At 42.2% G+C, this 12293-nt stretch overlaps 5 non-coding genes across 5 annotated transcripts; all 5 read left to right on the forward strand.

Moving 5' to 3' along the window:
* Window positions 1-106: 106 nt before the first annotated feature.
* LOC124004386 lies at window positions 107-213 on the forward strand. Its single transcript, XR_006833374.1, has one exon. It is a non-coding gene; the product is annotated as a U6 spliceosomal RNA (small nuclear RNA).
* A 978-nt stretch (window positions 214-1191) lies between these two features.
* Window positions 1192-1298, forward strand: LOC124004424. Its single transcript, XR_006833410.1, has one exon. It is a non-coding gene; the product is annotated as a U6 spliceosomal RNA (small nuclear RNA).
* Window positions 1299-2236: 938 nt separating this feature from the next.
* Window positions 2237-2343, forward strand: LOC124004425. Its single transcript, XR_006833411.1, has one exon. It is a non-coding gene; the product is annotated as a U6 spliceosomal RNA (small nuclear RNA).
* Window positions 2344-3246: 903 nt separating this feature from the next.
* Window positions 3247-3353, forward strand: LOC124004388. Its single transcript, XR_006833375.1, has one exon. It is a non-coding gene; the product is annotated as a U6 spliceosomal RNA (small nuclear RNA).
* An 8533-nt stretch (window positions 3354-11886) lies between these two features.
* LOC124004389 lies at window positions 11887-11993 on the forward strand. Its single transcript, XR_006833376.1, has one exon. It is a non-coding gene; the product is annotated as a U6 spliceosomal RNA (small nuclear RNA).
* The last annotated feature ends 300 nt before the right edge of the window (window positions 11994-12293 follow it).

A 12293-nucleotide genomic window follows, 5' to 3' on the forward strand; every position in this document is an offset into this window, starting at 1 on the left:
TCTAGGGGTGGTTTTTGAGGGTCTGACCTCTGTTTGACCCCAACCATGACCAGAACCTTCAGAGGGCTTGTGATCTATATATGAGGGCCTCTCATAGTTTTGTATTGTGCTCGCTTTGGCAGCACATATACTAAAATTGGATCGATACAGAGAAGATTAGCATGGCCCCTGCGAAAGGATGACACGCAAATCCGTGAAGCGCTCCTTATTTTCCTCACACGTTGAGAAATTGGAACCAAACAGAGAAGATTGGGCGGTAGTGACCCGGGGAGAATAAATGGTCCATTCCCCTCAGTCTAGTCTAAGGAGGAGGGGAAATGCTGGATGAGAGAAGCTCAGTCTACAGTAGAATGACAGGAAAATTTGTGAAGCCTTCCTTATTTTGAAATGGGGAGTGAGACAAGGTTGCAGCCTGAGACCAACTTTATTCAACATGTAGACAAATAATTGGCGAGTTAGGCACGGTTGCAGTCAGAGTTCAACTTTATTCAAAGTTTAGAAATGAATTGGGGAGTGAGACAAGGTTGCACTCTGAGTCCAACTTTATTCAATATCTACAAATGAATTGGAGAGAGACTTGGGTTCAATTTTAGTCCAGTTGTATTAAACATAACAAACTTGAATGTCACAACATTTTAAACAGACATCAAACTCTCTCTCTCTCTCTCTCTCTCTCTCTCTCTCTCTCTCTCTCTCTCTCTCTCTCTCTCTCTCTCTCTCTCTCTCTCTCTCTCTCTCTCTCTCTCTCTCTCTCTCTCTCTCTCTCTCTCTCTCTCTCTCTCTCTCTCTCTCTCTCTCTCTCTCTCTCTCTACTAATTGGGGAGTTAGTTATAAGTATCATTGGCCAGGCCATGTTGCAGAAAACGGGGGAAGGGTGGGAAGTTGTCGGGGCAGGGGAACAAAGACTTGGGGAGGAGCAACTAAAAGCAGCAGGTGAGGGAGGGGTTACAGACCAAGAGTCCTGAATCATAAAAGGCTTTGTTTTTAAACTACATTTTAGTCTAAGATCAATCTTTAAAAAATCTAAAGTCAATTCTATTTCAAGTTCTACATCTCCAAATAAAGTTTAAACATCACAGCAATATTCTAGGGGTGGTTTTTGAGGGTCTGACCTCTGTTTGACCCCAACCATGACCAGAACCTTCAGAGGGCTTGTGATCTATATATGAGGGCCTCTCATAGCTTTGTATTGTGCTCGCTTTGGCAGCACATATACTAAAATTGGATCGATACAGAGAAGATTAGCATGGCCCCTGCGAAAGGATGACACGCAAATCCGTGAAGCGCTCCTTATTTTCCTCACACGTTGAGAAATTGGAACCAAACAGAGAAGATTGGGCGGTAGTGACCCGGGAGAATAAATGGTCCATTCCCCTCAGTCTAGTCTAAGGAGGAGGGGAAATGCTGGATGAGAGAAGCTCAGTCTACAGTAGAATGACAGGAAAATTTGTGAAGCCTTCCTTATTTTGAAATGGGGAGTGAGACAAGGTTGCAGCCTGAGACCAACTTTATTCAACATGTAGACAAATAATTGGCGAGTTAGGCACGGTTGCAGTCAGAGTTCAACTTTATTCAAAGTTTAGAAATGAATTGGGGAGTGAGACAAGGTTGCACTCTGAGTCCAACTTTATTCAATATCTACAAATGAATTGGAGAGAGACTTGGGTTCAATTTTAGTCCAGTTGTATTAAACATAACAAACTTGAATGTCACAACATTTTAAACAGACATCAAACTCAGACTCTCTCTCTCTCTCTCTCTCTCTCTCTCTCTCTCTCTCTCTCTCTCTCTCTCTCTCTCTCTCTCTCTCTCTCTCTCTCTCTCTCTCTCTCTCTCTCTCTCTCTCTCTTTCTCTCTACTAATTGGGGAGTTAGTTATAAGTATCATTGGCCAGGCCATGTTGCAGAAAACGGGGAAGGGTGGGAAGTTGTCGGGGCAGGGGAACAAAGACTTGGGGAGGAGCAACTAAAAGCAGCAGGTGAGGGAGGGGTTACAGACCAAGAGTCCTGAATCATAAAAGGCTTTGTTTTTAAACTACATTTTAGTCTAAGATCAATCTTTAAAAAATCTAAAGTCAATTCTATTTCAAGTTCTACATCTCCAAATAAAGTTTAAACATCACAGCAATATTCTAGGGGTGGTTTTTGAGGGTCTGACCTCTGTTTGACCCCAACCATGACCAGAACCTTCAGAGGGCGTGTGATCTATATATGAGGGCCTCTCATAGCTTTGTATTGTGCTCGCTTTGGCAGCACATATACTAAAATTGGATCGATACAGAGAAGATTAGCATGGCCCCTGCGAAAGGATGACACGCAAATCCGTGAAGCGCTCCTTATTTTCCTCACACGTTGAGAAATTGGAACCAAACAGAGAAGATTGGGCGGTAGTGACCCGGGAGAATAAATGGTCCATTCCCCTCAGTCTAGTCTAAGGAGGAGGGGAAATGCTGGATGAGAGAAGCTCAGTCTACAGTAGAATGACAGGAACATTTGTGAAGCCTTCCTTATTTTGAAATGGGGAGTGAGACAAGGTTGCAGCCTGAGACCAACTTTATTCAACATGTAGACAAATAATTGGCGAGTTAGGCACGGTTGCAGTCAGAGTTCAACTTTATTCAAAGTTTAGAAATGAATTGGGGAGTGAGACAAGGTTGCACTCTGAGTCCAACTTTATTCAATATCTACAAATGAATTGGAGAGAGACTTGGGTTCAATTTTAGTCCAGTTGTATTAAACATAACAAACTTGAATGTCACAACATTTTAAACAGACATCAAACTCTCTCTCTCTCTCTCTCTCTCTCTCTCTCTCTCTCTCTCTCTCTCTCTCTCTCTCTCTCTCTCTCTCTCTCTCTCTCTCTCTCTACTAATTGGGGAGTTAGTTATAAGTATCATTGTCCAGGCCATGTTGCAGAAAACGGGGGAAGGGTGGGAAGTTGTCGGGGCAGGGGAACAAAGACTTGGGGAGGAGCAACTAAAAGCAGCAGGTGAGGGAGGGGTTACAGACCAAGAGTCCTGAATCATAAAAGGCTTTGTTTTTAAACTACATTTTAGTCTAAGATCAATCTTTAAAAAATCTAAAGTCAATTCTATTTCAAGTTCTACATCTCCAAATAAAGTTTAAACATCACAGCAATATTCTAGGGGTGGTTTTTGAGGGTCTGACCTCTGTTTGACCCCAACCATGACCAGAACCTTCAGAGGGCGTGTGATCTATATATGAGGGCCTCTCATAGCTTTGTATTGTGCTCGCTTTGGCAGCACATATACTAAAATTGGATCGATACAGAGAAGATTAGCATGGCCCCTGCGAAAGGATGACACGCAAATCCGTGAAGCGCTCCTTATTTTCCTCACACGTTGAGAAATTGGAACCAAACAGAGAAGATTGGGCGGTAGTGTAGATAATACTTTGATAACCATACCTATGCTTTATATCTAATGCTTCAGCACTTAGCAACGAAGGGCATAACCAAACGGAGACTACTAATATGTTTGCTATAATGTTGCTGTAACTGTTTTGGGTGCGCCTCTGCAAATGTTTCCACACATAGTCACGAAAACAGGAAGAGGGCCAAACCACAAGACTGGAGAAGTTGCATCTCGTGAGGACATAACTGCTGATGACAGGAACACACACACACACACACACTAACTGCCGAGGACACACAGATAAGACATACACCCACACATTGGGAGGAAGAGACACAGCCTTGACTTGCAGACACAAGCACACACACCCCACCCAGATACATTCACATTTAGAACCACACACCCAGCATTAAGCCTCAAGGGATCTTTTAGAACCACACACCCAGCATTAAGCCTCAAGGGATCTTTTAGAACCACACACCCAGCATTAAGCCTCAAGGGATCACATGCAAATGCAAACTATTGAGCAACACAAAACAGACATTAAGCAGGAACATTCTGAGACAATGGCAACAACAACCTTGGACCAATAAGGAGAGACAAGGCCCGGGTTTGGACCAATCCGAGGACCAGACCTTCCAGAATCAACCTACTTTCTGTACTGTATAAAACATGTATGCTGTCTAAATTAGGGGCTCTCTTTTTCTGACTCCCTCTGAGTTCGAGGAACAGAGCCCGTATACGCTGTACACAATACTTTTACTCTGAATAAACTGCAGATTGTTAAACTTTAGCTCCTCGTCTGAACTGATCCTTGACCGACTCGCTCACCTAAGTATCTCACCTTTTATCAACAGAATTCTTGGTAGCAGAGGATGGTTTACTAAAGACCCATAAAACGTGAGAGAACGGGAGCGAATTGGTGAAAGGACGGTTCAAGGAGAAAGACGAGCCAATTCGGGGGAGGACAAAACTCTGCTCAACTCGGAGAACTGATCTCAGGTCGACCACTAAAAAGGTAAGCAAAACCTGTTAAAACAAACTTTGCATATTGTCGTTTAGTCTACTCCAAATTTAAGATCAGTAATACCGAGTGTGAGTATGAGTTTTGTGTAAATTTAATTTAACAAAATTTCATTGAGCAGTGAAGTAAATGAATTGTGGAAATATGAATGCAATGTATTGACTGTTTAAAGTTAAGGTGATACAGAATTGAATTGTATGTGTTAAAGAATTGAGATGAGTTAGGTTGGAGGATATTGCAATGTTAGCTTGATTCTAGATACTATTCAGATATGTCGACAGCGTTCGATGAGGAATAGGTCTATTTGTTGATTAGTGATATTATTCAGAGATGTCAGCAGCGACTGATGAGGAATAAATCTAAGTGTTGAATATGACCAAAATGTTCGGTTGATACTACTACTAGGTGATTTACATACCATAACCTAGCTCATGACTGGTTAAATGTGTTGTAGAGTTGCTACCTGAGTACATGAAGTATACGAATGAGGCATATTGATAATTGACTAGTAACCCAACAGACTGGCTGTGACCGGTGAGGGTTTAACTGTACACAGCGTCTCACAAGGGTTTAATTGGGCTGTATTGTCTCACCAAAATCTGAATATATGACGGAGGAGCTCTGAGATAAGACAGAGTGTGAGCAATAGTGTCTCCTCGAATACAACGTTGTTATTAACTAACGACGGGCTAAGTATATTCTAATTATATTCAAGTAGTCTGGTAAAATTCCGATTAAGTTACGATTATGGTAAAAATATATCGCTGGACATTGGTGTGCCAGCCGATTGGCCAGTACTGTCGTCGGACGGTGTGTCTCACAAATCCTGACCGGTCAACTAAAAAGGGTAAGCAGACACCTGTTGTGGAAAACTAAAGTTCTGCACATTGGAGTTATACAAATTTAGTTTTGTGAGACACCTGTTTGATGTAAGTTACTAAATTTAAAATAGTTGAGAAAGTAATATCTCCATTGGCAACTGCAATTTTATTATTGATCAACCATACTTAATGGTGCATTCTGTATGGGATGTACTAGTATGCCTGGTTGGTAGGTGGTAACAGAGAACACTTACCACATGTATGAATGATGGGTAACGGGTGGCCACCAAAGCTTAAATGGATAGTCTGGGACTACATGTATGAGTGGTGAGTAACGAGTGATCACCAAAGTGCGAATAGAAAGTCGTATGATGCGAACGTGATGCATTAGGCAGGGCCAAGTGTGAATGACGGATATTTAAATTGAATACTCGGACTTGAGACCGATTTAGCCGTAGGGAAGGGGTATCACTTGGGTTTCAGTAAAGGCATGGGTTGTTGGCAGTATTGTAGTGTACATGGAATGTCGTTGGAAATAGAAAAGAGGTTGAGAACGCTGAAGTCCATTCTAGAATTCAATAAAGGCAGAGAGGATAAGGAGTGGAGGAGACTGGGTGAGAAGCTGTACAGAGTATGGACAGAAGGTGGGGCTATTGCATCTCCTACTGGTCTGCTTGCTGGGGAGAATTAAGATTTGTGTGTGTATGATGTAAATTGAAGTTTACTGGCGTAAATGAAGATTTGTGAGATTCAAATCGTGTGCATGAAATACGTTTGATATTCAGTCGGGGACTAATATCGGTATGAATGAGGTCGGGGATTTTTATGATAAGAATGTTGAAAAAGTTGCAGGCTTGCTGATGAGAGTTATATCATAGAATATTGGGGGGTGTGCATGACTGTTGGAAAAGGTGTTAAACTCTATTAACGTAAAATTCTGTGTGTAGAGTTATATTATGAGGTTTGAACTATACTAATATTGTGGAATTACATAATCAACATCTGAACATACTTACGTTAAACATTAATTGAGCCACTGAGTAATAGATAAGATATACACTAGGTACGGGGCGACGGGTGTGGTCGATGTAAGACGGGAGTGGTGTTCTAACCAAGTGCTGAGAAATAAGGTAGATTTATTTTGTTCTTTTAATTAGTTTACACAAGTTCTTCCCGGTTATTGATTTTGGTTTGATTGTTCAGATAAAACCACTGAAATTAAACAGGAGGTTAAGGTAGACTAACATTAGAATCTGTTTTCACTATGGGGAACAATGAAAGGCCCGCAGAGGGGATTGCAGGCTGAGGTTTTTATGTTAAAGGGACAGTGCACATTTAACACAGTTGTGTGTGTGTCTAATGGCTGGGGATTTAAGAAGTATTTTTGGGGAGACAATTTGGAGAAACACGAATAAAACATGAAACACAGAGACAAATTATTTGAGTTTGAGGGGATTATCATAATTATTAGGTTTTGTTTTTGTAGTAAACGTTTGAGTTAAGGGGATTTCCATGTTCCCAGAGACATGGTATTTTACAGCTGGGGTAAAGGCAGACGGAGGGGCCCACCCCCCGCCTGCAGAGACCTTGAAAGTTGGAGAGAAGTGAGGAGAGTTTTGGAAGGGGGGCAGGACAGGCAAAGATAGCAGTTGCTGAGTGGAGACAGGGGGGAGAGTTGGACATGTAGAAAATGTAGGGGGCGCTCCTTCATGATGATGTCAGAACATAAGGATACTATACTAATCTTACCTAAGTCATTATTTAGAGTAGGTAAGGTTGATACCTGGGCAAAGCCAGATATCAAAAGGGGGATGGGTAAATTGTGGTCTAGGATAGGATGGGGACTATTGGATAAGAAACTAATAATTAAAATGTAAGCTAACAATTGGGCATAGAAGTTAAAGATATAATCAGATAAAACATATGAGAAATTGTTTGTTAACCAAGCCTGTATGTCCAGGATTTTATGCATTACAGGTGAACTACAGGTGAAGTCACTCAATCCAGTCCCAGAGGCTTGGGGACCATAGAAGACCCCTGGTGACAGCTAGCTGAAAGAGCTACCCAGATTCATATCGCACGGCGGAAGGGTAAGACACTTTTTCACTGTCGGACAATAAACAGAGTTCGGGAGAAGAACTGGAATTAACAGAATTCCGGGGCTAACTCTCGAATGAAGTAAACCCTACCTGTCCTATCACCCCTGTTTTTGTCCATAGAAGTGAGGATGTGTCTGGCTCTGGCTAAGTGATGTGTATTTTGTTCCAAAATGAACATAAGAGATCCCTAGATCTGGGTGGACAGGAAGTTAGAGTAGAGATTACATGATAACCGGCTTTGGGGGGGATCCCACAAGGGTGGATAGGTTTTCCATGATATGGGGAAACCTGGGAGCAATGTTGAACTTTGTAAAGGTGATGAAATCCTACTAACCATAAAAAATATTGAGCTCTCTGATGCAGGCACTCACACCCTCGGACTACAAAGGACGAGGACAGACATGATGGGTGTGTTTTCTATTAAGGTACTGCCAAGACCAGAGGTAACCGGACACACTCCTCTACCACCACTGTGTTAAAAATACCATTCAGGTAATTAATGTTAGAGACTATTCGGCTATTGATCAATTAGGAACTGAGACTGGTTTTGATTATGGGAGATTGCCTGAAGCTGATTGCAGTAGTAACATAACCATTAATTCCACTTGGCCAGTTACAGGCCTAAACCAAACTAGTGGTCTGGCTGATGTGAGGTGGATGTGTGGAGCCAAAAAAGAGTGCTGAGACCCATTCTTAGAGGAGAATGGCAAGATAGGTGTGGTCTGACCAGTGATAATTCCACTGACCATTGTTGATGTTGCTGCTGAACAGCTGCTGAGTTCTGTAACCAGGGGACCTGAAAACATTCCATCCCATGGGAGACATAGACGTAGTGCTCCATGGACAGAGGATGTAGTTGACATACACTAACCTGTTGGGAGTGCCAGTGGGGGTTCCTCATGCGTTTCAGGCCTTGGGTAGGAATGATGGACTCTGGCACTTACTACCTATTATGGGTCCAGCCATAGTGGATGCTGGACAGACTGCATGGATTAATTATTCTACTATAATCAACAGCGTTTGGTGAATTACTCCCGTGATGCACTCACTGGTATGTCTGAACAGCTTGAGGCCACATTTGGGGTTTCCAGACAGAATAGACTTGCCTTGAATATGCTTCTTGCCAGTCAGGGGGACGTCTGCAAGATGTTCGGTAAACAATGTTGCACGTATATTCCTAATAATACCAGTCCAGATGGTGGTATATCTAAGGCGGGCTTGATGCACTATCTGCTAAGATGAGGTCCACAGAGGGGGTGGAGGAGTCTGTTCTCTTGGCCTGGTTTGGGAAGTACACTGGTATGATGGTTACTGGATTTCTGACCCTAATTCTTGTATTATTTGTTATTGATGTGATGTGCTGCTTGCATCATACCGTGTTTTAAGAAGTCTGTTACAGATGTGATGAAGGTTTCAGGAGAGGATGGGACTGACTGAGGATGACACATGGTATGCTGTGGGTGAGGTAGTAGAATAATTTTACACCACCACAGTTCCTTGTTATAAATTTTTATGATAGGTTTTCTTTCCAGTATGTTTGTTCTCCCTGTTGTGAAGGTTTGGAGTCCCTGGGTGGCAAGGAGCCCACCTGGTACAGGATAGGAGTAGCTGAGAGGACCAGATGGTTTCTAATAATTCTTTACTGTTTTCCATGACCAAAGTTTTATCCTACATCTTACATGTCAATAACAATAAAGTTTTATCCTGTTTTTGATAAGTGACACCCTTGTGGGTGACAAAAGGGGGAAACAAAAGCATACAACAAAGGCATATATCACTTGTTATTAATAATGTACTTTTTATTATTTTCATGAAATGCTATGACTGCTGAAATAGAGGATAATGAGTGACACCCTAGCGGGTGTCAAAAGGGGGACTTAGATTTCACACTATTTTCTTTTGTTCTGTTTATGAATGAGCTGTTCTCTTTTGACATGAAGGTAGTTTAAACTTTGTAACTGTTATATGATTCATTGCTGAATTTGTGTTCACACCCTTGGGGTTATTTTACATTATAGCCATTGCCATATATAAGATTGAATATTATCTGCTGTTGCCTTGTGTGGATGTATGTATGTGTTATGCTACCTAGCTGATTTGAAACATTGTTAAAATATCAGGGCCATGGGACTTTCTCATGATGGAAAAATACAGAGTAGCAGGAACTGTTCAAATGAGTTGGAAGGGAGGGCACATTCAGAGCGGGGTGTTGCGAGAACAAGCGGTCTTTTTGTTAGATAACAGGAGCCAGGTGCGAGATAACGGCATGGAGCATGAGACCCATCTTTCAGTTTTTGCAGCCATTTTAGTGTTGTGCGGCTGCTGCTGCATTCCATGTATTTCGCTCACTCACTACTAGAGTTATATCTAAGGCCCGAGTAGGAAGAGGGGGATCCAGCTGCTTTTATTGATTAAGCTTCTCCATTGTATGCTGTCCCATCTGGGATGGGAAGAGGGGGAAATTATTTTTCTTTATGGGCCATTTCCGTATAGACTTACCTAGTTTAGGCTATTTTTCCTTTTTGGATTATGTTTTCGTTTTTGCTTGGAGTAATGTCTCTGGACTATATCACATCTCTTAGGAGATGTGAAGAGAGGGAGCAGGAAAAAGTTGGCTTATGTAAGAATATCATTTTTCCTTTCATTTTGAGCTGTTGTTCTCCGCTCTGTTACATGAGGGTTGTAAATTCCTAGGTGGCTTAGTACATAGTGGGATTGAGCTGGGAACATGGTGGGAATACATATACATCCATTTATTTTTAATGTTGTGCCTTATTTCATACCCCCTTTGGGAAAAGTTTTCTTTTGTATCAGAATCTAGTTAGGTTGAGCAACTCTGGGGAGACGTGAAGAGAGGGATTTGTAGATAATACTTTGATAACCATACCTATGCTTTATATCTAACCCGATGCTTCAGACCTTAGAACAACCATAACTTTCGGAGACTACTAATATGTTTGCTATAATGTTGCTGTAACTGTTTTGGGTGCGCCTCTGCAAATGTTTCCACACATAGTCACGAAAACAGGAAGAGGGCCAAACCACAAGACTGGAGAAGTTGCATCTCGTGAGGACATAACTGCTGATGACAGGAACACACACACACACACACACTAACTGCCGAGGACACACAGATAAGACATACACCCACACATTGGGAGGAAGAGACACAGCCTTGACTTGCAGACACAAGCACACACACCCCACCCAGATACATTCACATTTAGAACCACACACCCAGCATTAAGCCTCAAGGGATCTTTTAGAACCACACACCCAGCATTAAGCCTCAAGGGATCTTTTAGAACCACACACCCAGCATTAAGCCTCAAGGGATCTTGGGCGTATCTGCTTTTTGACACATGCAAACTATTGAGCAACACAAAACAGACATTAAGCAGGAACATTCTGAGACAATGGCAACAACAACCTTGGACCAATAAGGAGAGACAAGGCCCGGGTTTGGACCAATCCGAGGACCAGACCTTCCAGAATCAACCTACTTTCTGTACTGTATAAAACATGTATGCTGTCTAAATTAGGGGCTCTCTTTTTCTGACTCCCTCTGAGTTCGAGGAACAGAGCCCGTATACGCTGGCCACAATACACTCTGAATAAACTGCAGATTGTTAAACTTTAGCTCCTCGTCTGAACTGATCCTTGACCGACTCGCTCACCTAAGTATCTCACCTTTTATCAACAGTAGTGACCCGGGGAGAATAAATGGTCCATTCCCCTCAGTCTAGTCTAAGGAGGAGGGGAAATGCTGGATGAGAGAAGCTCAGTCTACAGTAGAATGACAGGAACATTTGTGAAGCCTTCCTTATTTTGAAATGGGGAGTGAGACAAGGTTGCAGCCTGAGACCAACTTTATTCAACATGTAGACAAATAATTGGCGAGTTAGGCACGGTTGCAGTCAGAGTTCAACTTTATTCAAAGTTTAGAAATGAATTGGGGAGTGAGACAAGGTTGCACTCTGAGTCCAACTTTATTCAATATCTACAAATGAATTGGAGAGAGACTTGGGTTCAATTTTAGTCCAGTTGTATTAAACATAACAAACTTGAATGTCACAACATTTTAAACAGACATCAAACTCTCTCTCTCTCTCTCTCTCTCTCTCTCTCTCTCTCTCTCTCTCTCTCTCTCTCTCTCTCTCTCTCTCTCTCTCTCTCTCTCTCTCTCTCTACTAATTGGGGAGTTAGTTATAAGTATCATTGGCCAGGCCATGTTGCAGAAAACGGGGGAAGGGTGGGAAGTTGTCGGGGCAGGGGAACAAAGACTTGGGGAGGAGCAACTAAAAGCAGCAGGTGAGGGAGGGGTTACAGACCAAGAGTCCTGAATCATAAAAGGCTTTGTTTTTAAACTACATTTTAGTCTAAGATCAATCTTTAAAAAATCTAAAGTCAATTCTATTTCAAGTTCTACATCTCCAAATAAAGTTTAAACATCACAGCAATATTCTAGGGGTGGTTTTTGAGGGTCTGACCTCTGTTTGACCCCAACCATGACCAGAACCTTCAGAGGGCTTGTGATCTATATATGAGGGCCTCTCATAGCTTTGTATTGTGCTCGCTTTGGCAGCACATATACTAAAATTGGATCGATACAGAGAAGATTAGCATGGCCCCTGCGAAAGGATGACACGCAAATCCGTGAAGCGCTCCTTATTTTCCTCACACGTTGAGAAATTGGAACCAAACAGAGAAGATTGGGCGGTAGTGACCCGGGGAGAATAAATGGTCCATTCCCCTCAGTCTAGTCTAAGGAGGAGGGGAAATGCTGGATGAGAGAAGCTCAGTCTACAGTAGAATGACAGGAACATTTGTGAAGCCTTCCTTATTTTGAAATGGGGAGTGAGACAAGGTTGCAGCCTGAGACCAACTTTATTCAACATGTAGACAAATAATTGGCGAGTTAGGCACGGTTGCAGTCAGAGTTCAACTTTATTCAAAGTTTAGAAATGAATTGGGGA

The sequence above is a fragment of the Oncorhynchus gorbuscha genome, linkage group LG18 (genome assembly GCF_021184085.1).
Source record: "Oncorhynchus gorbuscha isolate QuinsamMale2020 ecotype Even-year linkage group LG18, OgorEven_v1.0, whole genome shotgun sequence".
NCBI lineage: Eukaryota > Metazoa > Chordata > Actinopteri > Salmoniformes > Salmonidae > Oncorhynchus > Oncorhynchus gorbuscha.